Source organism: Pleurodeles waltl, chromosome 4_1 (assembly GCF_031143425.1).
Source record: "Pleurodeles waltl isolate 20211129_DDA chromosome 4_1, aPleWal1.hap1.20221129, whole genome shotgun sequence".
Classification (NCBI taxonomy): domain Eukaryota; kingdom Metazoa; phylum Chordata; class Amphibia; order Caudata; family Salamandridae; genus Pleurodeles; species Pleurodeles waltl.
This window is the reverse complement of record NC_090442.1, coordinates 852,235,490-852,256,957: the sequence shown is the minus strand read 5'-3', so window position 1 is coordinate 852,256,957 and position 21,468 is coordinate 852,235,490.

Sequence of the window (21,468 nt, the reverse complement as noted above, 5' to 3'; positions counted from 1 at the left end):
AATGCAATACCTGCGCCTCCGCTCTAGTCCAAAGTAATAACTCACTCGCCATTGGTTTGCGTTAGGTACACTTGGCGCCTTACTCTGCATCGCAAGGAGGCGCTTAAATAACACAAGCGCTAAATCGATGCATCTCTGCACCTGTTTCCCCCCCTTTGGATCTTGGGCGGATCCCCAGTAAACAGGATTCAGGTGTGGGAGATAGCGGAGACCCAGCCAATCAGCCGTCATTGAAGTAATGTTTTGCCAAGCATGCAGCACCGGGGGCATTCCCATGTCATATGAAAGAAAGTGGCATTAGGATCACCACATCTTGGACACTCCTGGCTAGCTTGTGAGAACATACATCAGAGCCTGTGCAGTGATAAGTATGTTTGGTGTAAATAATTAAACTGCGTGTATCTGAATCGAGGATTGTGCGAGACTTCATTCGTCGAAGCAAGTGCTATATTCCAAGCCAGCTGTGCCAATGGCGCTGCTAAAACCTCCTCCCACCTGGCCTTCGCCTGTACCTGTGCATGCTCCAGGCATGCCATCAAGGTTCTATATATACCCGATATATTAATGTTAGCACCCAACCCGTCTATTAATCCATGTAGAGTAGGGGCAGTCGGGGGTTCACGTTCCCCGCAGTTCCATGTGGAACATACTAGTTGGTGTAGAGCACCATATGCTATGAACCATTCTTGTCCTAGATCATGGGCACCTGCCAGTGCAGCGCAGTGCAGGAAGTGACCCTCCCCAAAAATGTCCCCTGTTGTATGTATGCCTTTTGCGGGCCAGGTAGACAGTCTGTGCTGTCCGGCCACCTTATCGATGTTTGGATGGCCATCAGGGGGATCCTAGGTGAATATAGCGTAGTGAGGTTCCCCAGTGACACATACTGACGCCAAGTCCACCGAGCCACGTTCAGTAGGATATTGCTTAGGTGCGGCGATCCGTCATAGTCAAGTAACCATCACAGCACATTAGTGTGACCCAGGGAAGAGGGTCTTGCAACCAACTCATAATCCAATGTATCTGCGCAGCTGCGTAGTACAACTCGTAATGCGGAGTGCCTTATCCGCCCTGCATCAATGGTAAGTATATTTTGGTTAAGGCTACTCGTCGACGTTCATTACCCCACTCCAAATCGGTGAACAGGCTCGCTAGAACTCCGGAAAAGGCCCTAGGAAGTATCAGAGGCAGTGCAGAAAAATAATACAGTAGTCGCAAGAGTCTGATCATCTTTGTGATCGCCACTCTGCCCAACGGGGATAGCGGGAGTGAGCACCAAAAGGGTAAAGAGCCTCTAATTGACCTGATCGCTCACCCCAGATTGCCCTCTTTAAGGTCTGTGACACCATGATATATATTTATCCCGAGGTATTTGAAAGTGGTATAGCACCACGGCAAAGCACAGGCCGAAGCGGTAGGACGCTGAGAGTCCGGGATCATTCTTGTCGGAAAGAGACAGGACTTTGTCCAGTTCACACATGGTCCGGAGAGATCCCCAAATAAGTCCAACAGTTTAAGCAGGTCCGGAAGGGACTCCGTGTAATTTCACAAGTATATTAGTGCATCATCTGCATATAAGGAGACAATGCGATATGTATTCCCATCTAGTATGCCCCATTCTGTAGTCGCACTCCGCAGGTGCACAGCCAGGGGTTAGATTGCCAGTGCAAACAATATCGGCGAGAGGGGGCAACCCTGTCTCGTGCCCCTTCCGATATTAAACCTGTCCGATATGATCCCACCTGTTTTACCCCTTGCTGTCGGGTCAGAATATAAGACATTTATCCACTGCATAAATATTTTGCCGAAACCCATGCGATTCAGTGCCTCCATTAAGAAGGCTCAGCCTAGAGTATCAAATGCTTTTTCTATGTCTAACGAAACCGCTACTCGTTTGTATTCTAACTCTGGGGTATCCGCCATGAGCCTTAGTAGGCATTATATGTTAATGAAGGTGTTGCGGCTAGGTATAAAGCCTGATTGGTCTGAGTGAACCAGAGATGGCACCAACGGGAGTAGGTGGTTAGCCAGCACCTTCCCCAATAGCTTGCAATCTGAATTCAACAGTGATAAAGGGCGATACGACCGGACGTCCAGTGGATCGCGACCCGGCTTAGGGAGAACCACTATTACTGCTTCCTGTTGTGATTCTGGGAGTTGACCTATGCTGAAGGCCTCTTTTAACATGTCCAGGTATGGTGTGAGAGTCTGTGCAGAGAATGTACTGTAGTACTCCGCAGGCAAGCCATCACTGCCCGGAGCTTTATTGTGGGCTAATTGGCATGAAGCCTGTTGAATCTCATCTAGGTCTATGGGTTTCTCCAGGTCCTGCACCTGCGATGCAGTGAGGCGAGTCAGATGGAGCGCCTTAAAGAAATCCTCCAATTGTTCTGATGGAGGGGGGACATGCCGTGTATAAAGCACTATAGCATCGTTTGAAAGCTTTGTTGATTTCTGATTGTGTGTTATCTATGGCACCAGTATCTAGCCAAATAGCACCTATTGGAGTACGTTGTTGCTTGCCCTTTAACTGCCAGGCTAACAGCCTGCCAGAGTGGTCCCCCTCAGAATGCATATGAGCTACATAGTGGCAGTAGTCAAACTGCTGCAGAAGTGAATCAACCTCAGTCCATTTCTCACGTATAGCACCGAGATCCTCCCGCTTCACTGTACCCGATGCCACCCCACATTCCGCCTCCTGTAGTTCCTTCTCAGTCTTCTGCAGATCACGTGTCAATGTGCGCCGCACCTCCCCAGCCGCCGACACACACAGGCCCTTCTCCACCACCTTATGTGTGTCCCACTCAATGGCCAGTGAGGATGCTGTCCCCCCATTAAGTGTATAGTAAGAAGTAATGTGGTCCGCTAGTTCTGTGCGAAACGGGGGATCCAGCAGCAGGCTCAGTTGTAGGCGCCAGAAGGGGACTCATGTAAGCATTCTACCCCATTGGATGGAAGCTATCAAAGGGCAGTGATCTGATATGGTTTTTGCCAAGTATGTAGTACTGGTGAAAGTGTGTGTTAGCCAGTAAGAGCTGAGCAGCAAGCCTATTTGGGTGTAAAGGCAGTGAAGCGGGGAAAAAATGAATATTCCCTTTCTAACGGATGTAAATGCCTCCACACATTGTTGAGTCTCCGCTCCAGCATCCAAGACTTCAGCATTTGAGAGGTCCTCCTACTAGGGGGATCTGTGAGCGGGGGTTGAGATCTATCCATGTCTATGTGTGGTACGCAGTTTAGGTCCCCGCCCCATACACTCAGGGGTTAAGATCTATCCATGTCTATGTGTGGTACGCAGTTTAGGTCCCCGCCCCATACACTTGGCAGCAATGGGTCCCTTAGTAATTTTGAGGTGGTAGTTAAGAAAATTTCTCCTTGCTTCACATTTGGTGCATATAATCCCACTATGACTAGTGGTCTCCCATCTAGGGTCCCCTCCAGTTGGACATATCTGCCCTCATCATCTATTGTATTGTGCACCACAGTGTAGGGGACTCCTGGAGCAATCCACACAAGATCCCCCTTAGCGTACGCCGGTGCCGTAGTGCCATATACCATCAAAGCCAGACCATTTCCCACTAAGACCACACAGGTCTTCGGAGGTGAGGTGTGTCTCCTGCAATATGGCTATATGTATTTTGTGGCGTTTAATATATGCATGTATCCTGCCGCACTTAGTGACGCCAGCCATGCCTGCACATTCCATGTCAAAATATTATATGTAGTCATACCGATTTGTTTACAGGGGAGCGCAGCGGTTCATGCAGCTCTGTGTAGTGAGTCTGGATTGGAAGCAGCCCAAACCACCTCGACCCCATCCCCCACAGCACCCCTCGACCCCACCCCACCCACCCACCGAGCAAGAAAGGATCCATAAATATAGAAAGAGTGTGAGAGAAAAGAAAAATTACAGAACTAAGCACAACTTGGAATGCTTTGGCACAACCGGTGCGGTTATGGACAACAGTTCGAACTTGTTCTGTTCGGAGACCCATGTGGGTATGGGGAGACAAAGGCGGGAAAGATGTGTGGACTGCAGGCCACTGCCCGCTCCGGATGAACTGTACTCCTGCGCAGTCCCAGGCACTGTGGCGCCTACGAGGATCAAGACGACCAAGTTGCCCCTAGCGACGCAATCCTACAAGTCCGCAGACATGGCTCCCACCCCACGCATGATAAAGCTGACCCCTTCCTCTCGCAGTCGTGTGGGCGAGCATGTGTCAATCTTTGCATTCTACCGTGGGTCTCTGTCCAATGAGATTACACCCCAGCCACAACCATAGGCCGCTTCAAATGTCATCAGCTGAGCGAGGAGTAAGATCCGGGCCACACATCAACGGAGAGGCAGGCGGGCTGGAGCTGCTTTGCGGAGAGCCCGAGTCAATGGCTTTAAGCTCTCGGCGACTCTAGGATTGTGCCCCCACGAATAAACTAGCCTTCTTTTGGACTTGTGCTTGCTCATCCGCCGCTTGTGTTCTTCTCGGGAGACCAGATCCTCGGGGTCTGCACACGCTCCAACCATGTCCACCACTAGACAGCTCCAAGACTCTGATAGATAAATCACAGAGACTGAGAGAGTTCAAGCGGGGAAAAGGGGATTAGGATGGGAACAGTTGAGAAGGAGACCTGTAGGAAACAAAAGGTTAAAACACACAATATCAAGATATTTTCACATTGACATTTACAAGACTATGGCGGTCATTACAACATTGGCGGTAAAAGCCGCTTACCGCCGTGCAGAAGACCGCCAACACACCGCCGTGGCCGCGGAATTCTGCCACAGCTATTATGACCCACATCTCGGAATCCGCCAAAAGTCAGACACCCACACAAGTCCGCCACACCAAAGGTCAGTGATAAACTGGCGAAAACAAAACCAACACCATCACGCCAACAGAAATACGCCCACACTATCACAACACACAACTCCACGTGGCGGTCTTTCAACCGTGGTATTCCATTGGCGGTACACACCGCCGTGCTCAAAATACACACACTTTTACAAAATACAGCCACTTTGGACAATTCAAAATACACACACCTGATACACATACACACACCACTCCCACACACCCAATACAATATAAAACACACACCCACATCACCCACAAACCCCTACGACAAAAAATTCAGAAAGAGGGCCAGAGAGAGACAGCACCAGCAAGAACCTGGTAGAACCGGGTAGAGCCACAGCTATTCGGATCACAGGCGCAGCACACCTCAATTGCAAGGGAGATGGAGCTATGGTGAAGATTAGTGGACAGGTTCAACGCAGTGGGACAACACCCAAGAAATCGGGAGGACATCAGGAAGAGGTGGAACGACCTACGGGGGAAGGTGCGTTCCGTGGTCTCAAGACACCACCTGGCAGTTCAGCGGACTGGCGGCGGACTCCCACCTCCTCCCCCACAACTAACAACATGGGAGGAGCAGGTCTTGCTGATTCTGCATCCTGAGGGCCTCGCAGGAGTAGGTGGAGGAATGGACTCTGGTAAGACAAAGCTTTACTATTACATCCCCCCCCCTACCTGCATGCTATCACATACCCCCACCCTCACCCTCACCCCCAGTACCCCAACTCCTCACATATGTCCCAACATCACAAACCACACATCCCAACACCAAGCCCTGCATGCAACATCAAAGTATGGACACCCAACACCAAAGCATGCCCACTTCATATACCCAAACACCTCCCTAAACCATCATCACACAAGCTCCCACACAGGAATGCTAGCACTGGGGTACACAGTCACCCACCCATTGCACACCATTACACACACAGATTTAATAAACAACATTTTATACACCTGCAGGACCCCTACCCAACGTCACCGGACAGGAGGGTCCACACATGTCCACACCACCAACAGAAGAGGCCCACAGTGATGACAGCACCTCTGTCCAACTGGATCTAGATGACCAGCCCGGACCATCGGGGACCTCAGGACAGTCGGTTCCCCTCACCCAGTCACAGGCCACCACAGACCTTCCCCCCTCTAGAAACACCAGCACGGCACCCACCCAGCGGGCCCATACCTCCTTCCCCAGGACACATCAATCAGTTGTGTGTCCACCACTACAGGGAACCCAGGATAACCCACCACCCCAACAACAACAGGGACCTGGGGGCAGTGGTAGTGGGCACACAGTCCAGGGGACAGAGGCCCAGGAACACAGGGGAACTGGGAGGGCTGCTGTGCGACAGGGGGCGGACAGGCCAAGGGAACCCACTCTCCACAAGGCCTTTTCCTCCATCATGGGAGCATACCACCACTCCCAGGAGACGATGACAACGGTACTGGCCAAGTTCCAGGAGACCCAGTGCATGCAGGAGGAACAGTATATGGGCTTCAGGGAGGAACTCAGAACCATCAGCTCCACCCTGGGCACCATCATAGGGGTGCTGAAGGAAGTACTCAACACCAGGAGGGACACTGTGGCACTACAAGGGGCCCCTGACACTAGCATGGACGATGAACTGCCCACCACCTCCGCCAGCGCTAGTGGACAGGACGCCCCGCCACAGGACCAACACACAAGCACCCCACCCCCTGCAGACGGAGAACCACCCCGCAAACGGTCCCTGAGATCCAGGACAAAGACAGAGCACGATGCCAAGACCCCGGCCAAGAAATGAGACCACCCTGATTGTCATCCTACTGTCCCACTTTGTCACCCTGTACATAATTAAACTGCCCCAGCTCCACTTCCTATGCCCATATGGGCAATGCACCTGTGAGACTAATAGACTGGACTCTGCCAGGGACACTCCTCCGCCATCACTCCTCACCATTTCACTACCCCCTCCAATATTGAACATTTAAATAAACACAACTAAAGCACAAAATTATCTGGAGTCTCTGTGATTTCAAAATAGTGTATTAGCAATTACAGTGCTAAAATGTTTTTTAAATAGTAATGTCAACATACCTATGTCACACAGCTGTAGTCCATGAGGAATCTAAGCAGATGTCACACAGTGGGACCCACATCTGTGAAATCGTAAGGGAAAGTGACAACTCAGTGACCATACACTGGGTGAAAACGACAGACAGGGGAGAGGTAGTAGTGTCAAAGTACATGTAATAGGCAGGTTTGTATTCCTACCTGTGTCTCACTGGAAATATTGCAGGATCACTGAGTCCCTGTTCTGCATGTCTTCTTCCTCTGCTTCCTCCTCATCACTGTCCACAGGCTCCACAGCTGCAACAACACCGCCATCTGGACCATCCTCCTGCAGAAAAGGCACCTGGCGTCGCAAAGCCAAGTTGTGAAGCATACAGCAGGCCACGATGATCTGGCACACCTTCTTTGGTGAGTAGAATAGGGATTCACCTGTCATATGGAGGCACCTGAACCTGGCCTTCAGGAGGCCGAAGGTCCACTCGATCACCCTCCTAGTTCACCCATGGGCCTCATTGTAGCGTTCCTCTGCCCTTGTCCTGGGATTCCTCACTGGGGTCAGTAGCCATGACAGGTTGGGGTAACCAGAGTCACCTGCAAATGGTGAGGGGCAACTGTTAGACACACACTAACCTGGAGGGATAACCCCAGACCCAGACAACCATTCCCACTGACTAGCTTTCAGGTGCTCACCTAAGAGCCACACACGGTGCCTCTGGAGTTGACCCATCACATAAGGGATGCTGCAATTCCGTAGGAGGCACTGAGCCAGGGAACATGGCATTCACATGGGAGATGTACTGGACTGCCAAACATACCATCTGTACATTCATAGAATGATAACTCTTCCGGTTTCTGTACACCTGTTCACTCCTGTGGGGGGGGGCAAAGCCACATGGGTCCCATCAATGGCACCTATGATGTTGGGGATGTGTCCCAGGGCATAGAAGTCACCTGAGGGAAAACGATGAAGCTCCGCATGTGTTTCAGAAGGGCAGACAACACTCTGGACAATACGTTGGAAAACATAGGCTGGGACATCCCGGATGCCATGGCCACAGTTGTTTGAAATGACCCACTTGCAAGGAAATGGAGCACTGACAGCACTTGTGGGGGGATTCCTGTGGAATGGCGGATTGTTGACATCAGGTCTGGCTCCAACTGGGTACACAGTTCCTGGATTGTGGCACAGTCAAGCCTGTAGGTGATAATCAAATGTCGCTCCTCCATTGTCGACAGGTCCACCAACGGTCGGTACACTGGAGGATGCCGCCATCTCCTCACATGTCCCAGCGGACGGTGCCTATGAAGGACAACAGCGAGCACAGAGTCAAACAACTCAGAGGTACGTACCCACAGTTTACCCAGAACACCAATCATACACAAAAGGTGGCCTGTATGTGTGTTGAGTCTAGGCCTAGGTATGTGTGACGCAGGTGAAAATGAAGCCATGTGGGCCCCTGAAATGGCGGCTACCTGATCTCTAAACTGGGACAATGGGATGTGAGGTAACTGCGCTGGCGTTGTACACCATCGCGGTAGGCGGTCCAAGACCGCGGCGCAATGCTGCATTGGTTAACATTGGACCCTATGGGTCCCAGGAGCCAATGACGATGTACGCCGGCGGTGATGGTACGCACCGCCGCTGACGTGACCGCCATTTTCTATCTGTCCAATCACTCGATACCTGATCTTCGACAGGAGAGGACCTACACTGCAAGTGCTGCTGTGACCTCAGTCTGGAAGAGGCAATGGCTCGTGCGTCTGGGGAAAGGGCCCCTGCCTTCACATCGGAGGAGTGGGAGAAGCTTGTGGATGGGGTCCTCCCCAGTACACGCTACTCTACGGTCCTCCAGACAAACAGGTAAGTACACTGGGAGCATGTTGTATGGGCTATGCCTGTGTGGAGAGGGCTGGATGTAAGAAGGAAGGGGGCAGAGTGCTGCGTGCATGAAAGACGGTGAATGCATGTGACACATGGCAAGGGTAGGGATGGGGGCCAATCACTTTGACGGTGCAGTTGATAATGACTTCTCTTCTTCCCCTGTACATTTCATGTAGGTCAGCGCCCACCAGAAGAAAGATATTTGGCGTGCCATCGCCAAGGACGTCCGGACCCTGGGGGTCTACCATAGACGGAGCACTCACTGCCGGAAAAGATGGGAGGACATTTGCCGCTGGAGCAAGAAGACGACGGAAGCTCAGCTGGGGATGGTCTCCCAACGTGGGAGGGGTGCCCGTCGCACCATGACCCCCCTGATGTTCAGGATCCTGGCGGTGGCCTACCCGAGGTTGGATGGACGCTTGAGGGCATCACAGCAGACACAAGGGGGTGAGTACACACTCATTCTGCTGACTTTGCGCACAGTGGAGGTGTCTAGGTGGGGGAGGTGGGCTGTGGGTTTCCCTAGGCCAGGGCGAGTTCCGTAGGCAAGGCCCCTCCGTAAGGCAGGCCATGTGGCACCCCAGCCCACCTCTGTAGAGTGCCAAGTACAGCTAGTCATGTCCCTGTGTCTTCTATGTGTACAGATGTCGTCCATAGCCTTGTAGGCCATTTCCCAGGAATTGAACATTGGAGCCCAAGAGCGCGGCGTAGTGCAGGGTGCTTCTGTCTCTGTCGTGTCCACCAACGGTAGCGGTAATGCATGCACTCAACATGTCTTTCTTCTGTCGTCCCCCCCTTTTTGTGGCCTCCCTATTCTTGTGTGCATTAGCATCATCAGGCGGAGGAGCAGTGGCACCGGAGCACGAGGGAGCTGCATCCCACATGACCCTGGAGGGTGAGACTACGGATTAGGAATTCACCAGTGGGACGGAGGGCGAGGGGAGCTCCATGGCGGGGACAGGAGCTGATACCAGCGACACGGACTTGTCCTCTGATGGGAGCTCCCTTGTGGTGGCGGCAACATCTGTGCCCCCCGCATCTACAGGTACAGCCGCCACCCCCCCTACCAGCACCGCCCTCTCAGCAGCCCCGCAGCCTTCGCCCCATGCCCGCTCACCCAGGAGGGTGGGCATCACCTTCGCCCCAGGCCCCTCAGGCCCTGCCCCAGTCACCCCCGCTGCCCTCAGTGAGGAGGCCATTGACCTCCTCGGGTCCCTCACTGTTGGGCAGTCTACCATTATGAATGCCATCCAGGGTGTAGAAAGGCAGTTGCAACAAACTAATGCATTCCTGGAGGGTATTCATTCTGGTCAGGCAGCCCTTCACAGAGCTTTTCAAACTCTGGCCTCAGCACTGATGGCAGCCATTGTCCCCGTCTCTAGCCTCCCCCCTCCATCTTCCTGCACCCAGACCCAATCCCCTGTACCTCTGCCTATCCCAAGCACACCATCAGACCAGCCTGCACACACCTCAACACACAAGGGAAGCTCAGGCAAACATAAGCACCACACATCCCACAGGCACTCATGCAAGAAACACACACATGCAGACCCACCAACATCCACTGCCTCCACTGTGTCCCCCTCGTCGTCGTCTCCCTCCTCCCTCCCAGTCTCGTCTACACTCACACCTGCATGCACTACCTCTACAGCCACTATGTCCCTCACCAGCACACCCACCAGCACACCCCGCTCACGTGCAGTCACCACCCTCACTACCATTCACACGTCCCCTGTGTCCTCTCCCATTGTGTCTGTGACGCCCCCTTCAAAGATACACAAACGAGGAACACACCCACCCAACAGTCATCCACCTCACGACAGCCTCCAGCGCATGCACCTTCACCCAAAGTCACCAAACGAACACTTCCTACTACCACCACCTCTTCCTCCACTCCCAAACCCCCTCCAGCTACCCGTCCCAGTGTGTCCCAAAAACCTTTCCTGTCCAGCCTTGACCTTTTTCCCGCACCTCCCCCACCCCGCACATCTCATAGGTCCTGAAGTAGCACCTCAGCCAAAACATCTCCGGCACCAATGGTGCCAGTAGTCACCGGTATGTGGAGTGCACCGGCCACCAGGGCAGCCAGTGTGGCACGGAGCCACAGCACAGACAGTCCCCCACCTGTGAAGCATCAGAAGTTGGCCAGTGCCCGGCGGGAGAGGGGGAAGACTCCAGCCACCAAAGCCGCACCCAGGGGTCCTGGTGGGAGTGTGGAGTCAGCTGTGACACCTTCCAAGGTGGGGAAGGGCCACAAGAAACCCAGCAAGTCTGGGAAGAGCTGCACAGCAGAGAAGAACGCCATCATCCCCGCTGCCCAGGAGGCCAACGCCAGCCCCAGCTGCCCAGGAGGCCACCGCCAGCCCCAGCCCAGCTGGACATTAGGCCACCGCCAGCCCCAGCCAGCTGCCCAGGAGGCCACCGCCAGCCCCAGCCTAGCTGCCCAGGAGGCCACCGCCAGCCCCAGCCCAGCTGCCCAGGAGGCCACCGCCAGCAAAAGCCCTGTTGGGCCATGAAGGACCGCAAGGAAAAGCCCCGTTGGGCCATGAAGGACCGCCAGCAAATGCCCAGTTGGGCCATGAAGGACCGCCAGCAAAAGCCCCGTTGGGCCATGAAGGACCGCAAGCAAAAGCCCCATTGGGCCATGAAGGACCACCATCTCAAGCCCAGCTGGGCCATGAAGGACCGCCAGCAAAAGCCCCGCTGGGCCATGAAGGACCGCCAGCAAAAGCCCCGCTGGGCCATGAAGGACCTCCAACCAAGCACCGCTGAACAGGGCACCGCCAACTCAAGCACCGCTGAACAGGGCACTGCCAAATCAAGCACCGCTGAACAGGGCACCACCAACTCAAGCACCGCTGAACAGGGCACTCCCAACTCAAGCACCGCTAGCCCATGAGCGGCAGGGGCACTGACGCAACTGGGTCCGTCACGGGGTGAGTAATGCACTCTGGGCACCAGTCCCCCTCCAGAACCAGTGGAGAGATCCATCCACTATCTCTGTCCTTCACAGGATAAAGCACTCTGGGCACCAGTCCCCCTCCAGAACCAGTGGAGAGATCCATCCACTACCTCTGTCCTTCACAGGATGAAGCACTCTGGGCACCATGCTCCCTCCAGAACCAGTGGAGACTGTTATGCACTTGAGAGACTCTGGCTTTGCACTCCCCAGGATTGAACAGTGGGCAAACCACCCACTGTAGAGACTTGAGAGACTGTGGCTTTGCACTCCCCAGGATTGAACAGTGGGCAAACCACCCACTGTAGAGACTTGAGAGACTGTGGCTTTGCACTCCCCAGGATTGAACAGTGGGCAAACCACCCAGTGTAGAGACCTGAGAGACTGTGGCTTTGCACTCCCCAGGATTGAAGAGTGGGCAACCCACCCACTGTAGAGACTTGAGAGACTATGGCTTTGCACTCCCCAGGATTGAACATTGGGCATGTGGCCCCCTCGTGGATTTGGTGTAGTGCACTCAAGCGGCTGAGGTGCCCCCCCTTTCCCTCCCCCTGAGGTGCCTGTTTTCTTGGTATAGGATGCCCCTGCAGTGTTCTCTCCGTCAAGGTCGGGGATCTTGTGTGGGCCTCGCCCATACTGTGTGGTCCCAGTGGTCCACGGACTTTCTTTGTGCAGTACCTGGACTACTATGCTTGGTATTTATTTTGTACATGGTGTATACATATAGATATATTTCTGCCTACTTGTTTTTAATATATTCCGATGGTTACTCTAATTTTCTTTGGTCTTTGCATTCTTCCGGGGGAGCCAGGGGGGGTGTAACTGTGATGTATTGATATGCATTAGTGTGTGTGTTGTAGTGGGTGGGGGGGTGGGGGTGGGCGTGTTGCGTGTGTGTGTCTCTGTTTTTTGCCTCCCCCCTCCCCTGTGTCGTAGGTGCAGTACTCACCGTGGTCTTCGCCGCCGGCGTTCGTGCTCCTGGTAGAGGAGCAGGGAGACTATCGCAGGTAGGATTTGGCGTTCCGGTTCCATGGTGTCCTCGTTCCTCGTAGAGTGTGTAGAGGTGAGCGTTTTCCCTTCGAAATTCCTGTTTCTGCCGTGTTTTTATCCGCGGTGAATCTGCCCCTGAAAAGGTGGCGGATTGGCCTGTCATAATAGGGTGGGCGGTACATTGTCTCCCGCCTGTCTGTTGGCGGTGACCGCTGCGCTGTTTGTTTGTACCGCCGTGGCGGTCGGAGTGTTGAAGTGGCTGTCTTTGTTGGCAGTTTCCACAACGTTCGTAACTGCAATTTTTTTACCGCCGGCCTGTAGGCGGTCTTACCACCGCTTTAACACCGTCCGCCAGGGTTGTAATGACCACCTGTGATTCTAAGCATTGTCATACTGTAACCATGGATAACTTAAGAAAGAACTAATATCTAGGCCTCAAGACGTCTGGTTACCTGGGAAGGAATCAAGAATGATTAATACAACTTCTCAATTAACCTTTTCATGAAATGTTACACATTGACTAGGAATATAAGAACCTTCTAGAATTATGTTTTCAAAATCAAACATGGTCTGTTTGCATGAGGACAAAACAATAATCTGAATGTTTCCTGGAACACAATAGGAGTTATATTAAGGACTTATTATGCACATATAATGTAACATCTAGAATTTTAACACTTAGTTTTAAATGCAGAAAAATGAATTGCGCACACTGCTGATTTCAACAGGAATATACAAATGCCATGAAATGATCGTGCACACTGCAAGCGATCTGAAACATCAAGTTTTAAATGCGGGAATGAATCGTGCCATCTTGCCGATTCGAATGCCACCATGTAAATGCCAAGAAATGATTGCGCACAATAATTATCAAGAATTAAATGTACGGAATGAATCGCGCATCTTGCCGATTCGAGTGTCACCATGTAAATGCCAAGAAATGGTTGAGCACAATGAGTATCAAGAGTTAAATGCAAGGAAATGAATCGCGCGTCTTGCCGATTCAAATGCCACCATGTAAATGCCAAAAAATGGTTGTACACAATGAGTATCAAGAGTTAAATGCAAGGAAATGAATCGTGCATCTTGCCGATTCGAATGCCACCATGTAAATGCCAAGAAATGGTAGCGCACAATGAGTATCAAGAGTTAAACACAAGGAATGAATCGCGTGTCTTGCCGATTCGAATGCCACCATGTAACTGCCAAGAAATGGTAGCGCACAATGAGTATCAAGAGTTAAACACAAGGAATGAATTGCGCGTCTTGACGATTCGAGTGCCACCATGTAACTGCCAAGAAATGGTAGCGCACAGTGAGTATCAAGAGTTAAACACAAGGAATGAATCGCGCGTCTTGCCGATTCGAATGCCAATATGCAAATGTCTAGAAATGGTCGCGCACACTGTTGCCGACCTGAATCTCAAAAGTCACATGCCAAAAATGAATTGCGCGTCTTGCCGATTCGAATATCAACATTTAAATGCCAGAAAACCAAGAGCACATTCACACACACAAGGAGAAATCTCCCAATATGAAAAGTAGGCCCAAGAACTCGAATGCCTTCTAAAACGGGATCGGGGGCCCAGCCTGACCTCCGTCTTACCGCCCTGATCAAGGATCACCAATACAATGATGGGAAAGGACTGGAAGATCAAGGTAGGCCTCTGGAACAGTAGCTCAGGAAATTGCTGCTGCTCTGCACCGGGACCTCTGAATAGTGAGCACGTGGAGCTGGGCTGGCTCCCTTATATAGAGTCTGGCCCAGCCCACAAACCACAACCAGTCATGCTGCAGAGAAAGCTTCTAGAAGGCCCTGGAAAGGGACCACACCCTGACACAATCTGGAAGCCTGCAGCAATACATTGCAAATGAACAGTATTTACAAGTACCTTGAATATAAGTCTTCAGGATTAAACTCTGCAATGCAAAAGGATAAACAACAGCATAGCAACATAATGCATGAATTACGTTATTTCATAAGTGTTGGGTTTTTGCATTCCAGTCACCCGTAGAGCGTGCACTGCCCTGATGTTGACAGTTCTTGACGGACGTGCCTTTGACCCAGTTTGTTTCTTCCTTCGGGGACAGTGGGTGATCCAACCCTCCTGTCTAGTATTCTCTTTAGTTGGGTCTGCCAAACCTTGGCATGCAGCCAGGTCCAAGCATCCTCCGGGGTCGGGAAGATGAGGGTCCTCTACCCATCGATCTCCCGGAGGTGAGCCGGGAACAGAAGTGAGTAAGTGAAGTTGCTTTTGCGAAGTAGCTGTTTAACTTTCATGAACGATGCCCATTTACGCTGTACTTACCCAGTATAGTCAGGATATGCCATGATGACACTGCTGTCCATTGGAATGGGGCCTAGCGATCTGAAGCATTGAAGGATCTGGTCCCTATTGTGGTAGCTGAGGAAACGTACGTACGAACTCGTGTTCAATCGATATTCACTGGGCCTACAGCACATCCGGTCTTAGGCGCGCGGCCCTGCGCGATCCGACACTAACCAAGGGTCCCCTCCGAGCCTGCTCACGAAGCCGGTCACTGATCTGCTTCACGCCCGGGCCGGACTTCCCTCATTCCTTCCTGGGCCCGCTTGGACCCAATCGATGCGTGGCTAGCATCACCGGCGTTGCACGGTTGGCGGCTCCTCCTCCACCCGGCCGCATCTCACTGCCCCGTGGAGGGCACTGGTGCGCGCAGGCCCGATCTCAGGGTCCGCGCCTTAAGGTAGGCAGCGTGGTCCCCTTGGGCATTTACCAACCCCTTACCATCTAGGGGAGCACCGCGCACCCAAAATCAGGAGCCAGAACCATGCAAGGCCAGATATTCTGTCCAATATTTATCAGGCCACGAGCGGAGCTCTTACAAAGCGTCCGCTCCGGCTGCCATCTTGGCCACGCCCCCTTATAGATACTGAGTTAGCTGCTGAAAGAGCTATGATGCTTCAAAATCACCTTGCTTTAGACAGGATGGCGGCGTTTGCAGAATGATTAATTCTAGGCATTGTTGCTTGTTCATTCCTACTAATCTGACTAACAAAAGTGCTCATTTGAAAGAATTAAAAGAACCAGGTGTTTGGGAAAAGGTTGTTAAAGGTTTTGCTTCAGTGGAAAATTAGCTCAGCCACCTTGGGAAAATATTTTGTTGAACATTACACAGGGGATATTAATTATTGTGGTTTGCCTAATTGGAATATGGAGAATATGTAAATTGTGTAAATGGATTAAATTGAAAAGGTCAAAGAATGATCAGAGGAGGGTAGGGAAGAAAAAGGAAAAATTGTTCAGGTAAAATTCGAGAAGGAGACAAACGTCTGAAGGGATTGAAATCCCAGAATTTTAGCTGATGCAAACATTTGTGAGTGATAGTTTGGTGTGATGACACATTTAATAATCAGAGGAGGGATTGCTAGCACAGGTGTTTTAATAGAAATGTTTTAATGAGAGTTCATGTACTATGAGTAATGAATTTGTATAGCATATGTAATAAATTAGAAGAATTACGCACACATTTGAAAATATGTACAAAACAATTAGCACACAAGGTCCTACACAGGAATGCAAGCACTGGGGTACAGGGTCACCCACCCATTGCACACCATGGCACACACAGATGCAATAATCATGCCTTTACACCCCTACAGGACCCCTACCCAACGTCACCGGACAGGAGGTTCCAGACATGTCCAGTCCACCCACAGAAGAGGACTGCAGTGATGACAGCAGCTCTGTCCAACTGGATCTAGATGACCAGCCCGGCCCATCTGGGACCTCGGGACAGTCGGTTCCCCTCACACTGGCACAAGCCACAACAGAGCCTCCCCCCTCTGGAAACACCAGCACAGCACCCACCCAGTGGGCCCATACCTCTGTTCCAAGGACACGTCAAGCAGCAGTGTGTCCACCACTACAGGGAACCCAGGCTAACCCACCACCCCAAGAACAGCAGGGACCTGGGGGCAATGGTAGTGGGCACACGGTTCAGGGGACAGAGGCCCAGGAACACAGGGGAACTGGGAGGGCTGCTGTGCGACAGGGGGAGGACAGGCCCATGGAACTCACTCTCCACGAGGCCCTCTCCAACATCATGGGAGCCCACCACCATTCCCAGGAGACGATGGCAACGGTACTGGCCAAGTTTCAGGAGACACAGTGGCTGCAGGAGGAATAGTATTTGGGGTTCAGGGAGGATCTCAAATCCATCAATACCACCCTGGGCACCATTGTAGGGGTGCTGAAGGAACTCGTGAACACCAGGAGGGACACTATGGCAAAACAAGGGGCCCTGACTCTAGCCTGGATGATGAACTGCCCACCACCTCCACCGGCGCTAGTGGACAGGAGGTACCACCACAGGACCACGACACCAGCACCCCACCCCCTGCAGATGGAGAACCACCCCGCAAGCCGTCCCTGAGATCCAGAACAAAGACAGAGACCAATGCCAAGACCCCCGCCAACAAATGAGACCACCCTGATTGTCATCCTTCTGTCCCACTTTTTCACCCTGTCCATCCTTAAACTGCCCCAGCTCCACTTCCTATGCCCCTTTGGACAATGCACCTGTGAGACTAATAGACTGGACTCTGCCATGGACATTCCTCCACCATCACCCCTGACCATTTTACAACCCCTCCACTATTCAGCATTTAAATAAACACCCTTAAATCACAAAACTATCTGGAGTCAGTCTGTGCTTTCACAAATGTGTATTTGCAATAACTGAGAGAAATAGCAATGTCCATTGTATTGTCAACATACCTATGTCACACATCTCTAGTCCATGAGGTAACATAGCAGAGGTCACACAGTGGGACCCACATCTGTGAAATCAATAGGGAAAGTGACAAATCAGGGTCCATACACTGGGTGAAAGTGACAGACAGATGAGAGGTAGAACAATTGTATCAGATGTAGGAGGCAGTGATGTCTTCTTACCTGTGTCTCACTGAAAGTATTGATGAATCACTGTGTTTCTGTTGTCGATATCCTCTTCTCCTGCCTCCTTTTCTTCACTGTCCACAGCCTCCACAGCTGCCACAACACCTCCTTCAGGACCATCCTCCTGCAGAAAAGGCACTTGTCGTCGCAAAGCCAAGTTGTGCAGCATACAGCAGGCCATGATGATCTTCTTTGGTGAGTAGAATAGGGAACCACTTGTTATATGGAGGCACCTGAACCTGGCCTTCAGGAGGCCGAAGGTCCTCTCTATAACCCTCCTAGTACGCCCATGTGCCTCATTGTAGCGTTCCACTGCCCTTGTCCTGGGATTCCTCACTGGGGTCAGTAGCCCTGACAGGTTGGGGTAGCCAGAGTCACCTGCAAATGTCGAGGGACAACTGTTAGACACACACTAACCATTAGGGACAACCCCAGACCCAGACAAATGTTCACACAGTATAGGGTCCATGTCCTCACCTAATAGCCACACACGGTGCCTCTGGAGTTGCCCCATCACATAAGGGATGCTGCTATTCCTCATAATGTAAGCGTCATGCACTGAAACAGGAAACTTGGCATTCACATGGGAGATGTACTGGTCGGCCAAACACACCATCTGCACATTCATCGAATGGTAACTCTTCCGGTTTCTGTACACCTGTTCACTCCTGCGGGGAGGACCAAGTCCACATGTGTCCCATCAATGGCACCTATGATGTTGGGGGTATGTCCCAAAGCATAAAAGTCACCTTTCACTGTAGGCAAATCCTCCACCTGAGCGAAAACGATGTAGCTGCGCATGTGTTCCAGCAGGGCAGACAAAACTCTGGACAACACGTTTGAGAACATAGGCGGGGACATCCCTGATGCTATAGCCACTGTAATTTGGAAAGACCCACTTGTCAGGAAATGGAGTACTGACAGGACCTGCACTAGAGGGGGGATACCTGTTGGACATCAGGTCTGGCTCCAATTGGGCACACAGTTCATGGATTGTGGCACGGTCAAGTCTGTAGGTGACAATTACATGTCGCTCTTCCATTGTTGACAGGTCCAACATCGGTCTGTACACCGGAGGATGCCGCCATCTCCTCACCTGCCCCAGCGGACGTGCTCTATGGATGAGAACAGCGAGCAGAGGGTGAGCCAATACTGAGGTACGAAAACACAACTTTATTCCACACATTTGTCAATCCGCTATGTGCCTGTCTTACTGTGTATGCAAGGCCTAGATATGTGTGATGCATTTATAATTAATGCCATGTGGCCCCCTGAAATGGCGGCTGCCTGACCTGTAAGGTGGGACAAGGGGATGTGAGGTAACAGCGCTGGCGTTGTACACCGTCGCGGTAGGCGGTCGAAGACCGCGGCGCAATCCTGCATTGGTTAACATTGGAACCTATGGGTCCCAGGAGCCATTGACGATGTACGCCGGCGGTGACGGTACGCACCGCCGCAGACGTGACTGCCATTTTCTCTCTGTTCACTCACTTGATACCTGATCTTCGACAGGAGAGGACCTACACTGCAAGTGCTGCTGTGACCTCAGTCTGGAAGCGACAATGGCTCAGGTGCCTGGGGAAAGGGCCCCTGCCTTCACATTGGAGGAGTTGGGCAAACTAGTGAATGGGGTCCTCCCCCAGTACACGCTACTCTATGGTCCTCCAGACAAACAGATGAGTACACTGTGAGCATGCTGTATGGGCAATGCCTGTTGGAGTGGTGTGGATGGGAGATTGGGGGGATGGAATGAGGCATGCATGAAACGACCATGAGTGTATGTGCATCATGGCAAGGGTAGGAACGTGGGCCAATGACTGTGACGCTCCGGACGGTTATATCTTCTCCTTTTCCCCTGTACTATTCCTATAGGTCAGCGCCCACCAGGAGAAGGATATTTGGCGTGCCATCGCCAAGGAAGTCCGGACCCTGGGGGTCCACCACAGACATAGCACCCACTGCCGGAAAAGATGGGAGGACATTCGCCGCTGGAGCAAGAAGACGGCGAAGGCCCAGCTGGGGATGGCCTCCCAACGTGGGAGGGGTGCCCGTCGTACCATGACGCCCCTGATGTTCCGGATCCTGGCGGTGGCATATCTGGAGTTGGATGGCCGCTGGAGGGCATCACAGCAGCCAAAAGGGGGTGAGTACAGTCACATTCATCTGATTCAGCGTGCATGGGAGGTGTCTGGGTGGGGGAGGTGGGCTGTGGGTACCCCTAGGCCAGGGCGGGTTTTGGAGGCAAGGTCCCTTCGTAAGGCATGCCATGTGGCACCCCACCCCACTAGTGTTCAGACACATCTACCCCTAGTCAGACTCCTGTGACTTCCATGTGTGCAGCAATCGGGCATAGACCTTGTACCCCATGGCCCTGTGATTAATTAGGGAACTCTGAGTGTATGGCTTAGTGCAGGGGGCTGCTGTATCTGTAATGTCCGCCAATGGTAGCGGTATTGCATGCACTGAACATGTCTTTTTACTTTCTTTCCCCCCCTTTTTATGGTCTCCCTGTTCTTGTGTGCATTAGCATCATCATGCGGAAGAGCAGTGTCACCAGAGCAGGAGGGAGCTGCATCCCACATGGCCCTGGAGGGTGACACTACAGACTCCGAATTCACCCATGGGACGGAGGGCGAGGGGAGCTCCACGGCAGGGACAGGAGCTAAGACCAGTGACACCGACTCCTCCTCTGATGGTAGCTCCCCTGCCGTGGCAGGCCCCTCTGTGCCCACTGCATCTAGAGGTACAGCCGCCACCCCACCTACCAGCACCGCCCTCCCAGCAGCCCCTCAGCGTGTGCCCCGTGGCCGCTCACCCAGGAGGGTGGGCATCTCCTTCGACCCAGGCACCTCAGCTCCTGCCCGTCAGCCCTGCTGCCCTCAGTGAGGAGGCCATCTCTCACTGTTGGGAAGTCTACCATTCTGAATGCCATCCAGGTTGTAGAGAGGCAGTTGCAACAGACGAATGCATACATGGAGGGCATTCATTCTGGTCAGGCAGCCCAACAGAGAGCTTTTCAGACTCTGGCCTCAGCACTGATGGCAGCCATTGTCCCTTGTGTCCAGCCTCCCCCTCCAACTTCCTCCACCCAGCCCCAATCTGCAGTACCTCAGCCTATCCCAAGCACACCATCAGACTAGCATGCACACACCTCAACACACAAGGGTAGCTCTGGCAAACATAAGCAACACACATCCCACAGGCACTCACACAAGCATCATACCCATGCACACATACCAACCTCCACTGCCTCCACTGTGTCCCCCTCCTCCTCGTCTCCCTCCTCCCTCCCTGTCACGTCTCCACTCACACCTGCATGCACTACATCTTCAGCCACTGCGTCCATCACCAGCACGCCCATCACCACACACCGCTCATGTGCACTCACCACCCCCACTACCATTCACACATTCCCTGTGTCCTCTACCAGTGTGTCTGTGAGCCCACCTTCCAAACTACACAAACGCAGTCACACACCCACCCAACAGCCATCCTCCTCACAACAGCCTACACCCAATGCACCTTCACCCAAAGTCAGCAAACGAACACCTCCTACAACCACTACCTCTTCCTCCACTCCCAAACCCCCTCCATCTACCCGTCCCAGTGTGTCAAAAAAAGTTTCCTCTTAAATGTTGACCTCTTCCCTACACCTCCTCCACCCCTTAGGTCCCCTAGGGCACGCCTTTCCAGGTCCCAACCCAGCACCTCAGCCACCATATCAGCGGGAACAGTGGTGTCAGCAGTAACCAGCTTCTGGAGTGCGCCAAGCAGCAGGGCAGCCAGTGTGC